The sequence below is a fragment of the Arachis hypogaea genome, chromosome 16 (genome assembly GCF_003086295.3).
Source record: "Arachis hypogaea cultivar Tifrunner chromosome 16, arahy.Tifrunner.gnm2.J5K5, whole genome shotgun sequence".
Classification (NCBI taxonomy): Eukaryota; Viridiplantae; Streptophyta; class Magnoliopsida; order Fabales; family Fabaceae; genus Arachis; species Arachis hypogaea.
Genome location: NC_092051.1, coordinates 3919750 through 3921112, shown reverse-complemented (window position 1 = coordinate 3921112; position 1363 = coordinate 3919750). Strand labels below are relative to the sequence as shown.

Genomic DNA, 1363 nt, shown 5'->3' with positions numbered 1-1363 from the left:
TAAGACTAGAGTCAGAGAAGTAGCACTCTCTGATCCGAAAGATCTGCCTTGTCTGTGGCACCTTTAGTAGGATCGTGGATGAGAGTGGATTGCTTAGAGCTTCATCTTCTGCTACAGTGAGAAACCTAGAAGTGGCTTGATGAGAGGACATGAGTCACTTCAACATGCTGGATTCCTGCAGTAGATGAGGTTAAATTGATGAGAGGACATGAGTTAATCACTTACGACTGCCATTGAAGGAATCAGAAAATTATTGAGGAAGATAGTAAGAAAAGTTAATCCAGAAAGACAAAGCATCTCCGAAGCCTCAACCGTTCTATCACCATTGATTTCATACATATCTAGTAATGTTTTATTTATTTATCTGTTTAATGCGTTTTCCATGACAAACTATATTTTCTATCCGCCTAACTAAGATCTGCAAGATAACCACTGCTTGCTCAAATGAACAATCTCCGTGGGATCGACCCTCACTCACCTGAGGTATTACTTGGATGACCCGGTATACTTGCCGGTCTATCTGTGCGAATTCTGCGGAGCTAGTTTCGTGGACTAAGTTTTTGGTGCCGTTGCTGGGGATTGTTTGGATTCGACAAACAACCGGATTATCTTGTTGCTTAGATTAGGCACTTTTTCCTATTTTGTTTGAGTCTTTTATTTTCTTTTTCAAAAAAAAATTTTCAAAAATATTTGCTTTTCTTTTTTATCTTTATCTTTTGTTTGAGTCTGTTTATACTTGTTTTTGTTAAAGTATTGGTTGTTTGAAACAATTTCAATAAGTTCCGGGGCCTCTGCAGATGTTTTCTTTAAGTAGAGTGATCCATCAGCAAAATGATCCAAAGACACCCTGGATATCTCAGATAGACCATCATAGAAGATTCCTAGGATAGACCACTCTGAGAGCATGTTAGGAGGACACCTTCTAATCAATTGCTTGTATCTTTCCCAAGCTTCATAGAGGGATTCACCTTCTTTTTGTCTAAAAGTTTGAACTTCCACCCTGACCTTGCTCATCTTTTGAGGTGGAAAGAACTTAGCCAAGAAAGCATTGACCAACTTTTTCCAAGACTCTAGGCTTTTCTTAGGTTGAGAATCCAACCATATCCTAGCTCTGTCTCTGACAACAAAAGGGAAAAGCATAAGCTTGTAGACCTCAGGATCCACTCCGTTAGTCTTAGCAATATCACATATTTGCAAGAATTCAAATAAGAACTGATGTGGATCTTTCAGTGGAAGTCCATGGAACTTGCAATTCTGTTGTATTAGAGAGACTAATTGAGGCTTTAGCTCAAAGTTATTAGCTCTAATGGCAGGTATAGAGATACTTCTTCCATAGAAGTCAGAAGTGGGTGCAGTGAAGTCA

At 38.9% G+C, this 1363-nt stretch overlaps 1 non-coding gene across 1 annotated transcript; it reads left to right on the top strand.

The window, feature by feature from the left end:
- Positions 1 to 899: 899 nt before the first annotated feature.
- Positions 900 to 1008, top strand: LOC112760232 (small nucleolar RNA R71). Its single transcript, XR_003180682.1, has one exon. It is a non-coding gene; the product is annotated as a small nucleolar RNA R71 (small nucleolar RNA).
- Positions 1009 to 1363: the final 355 nt, after the last annotated feature.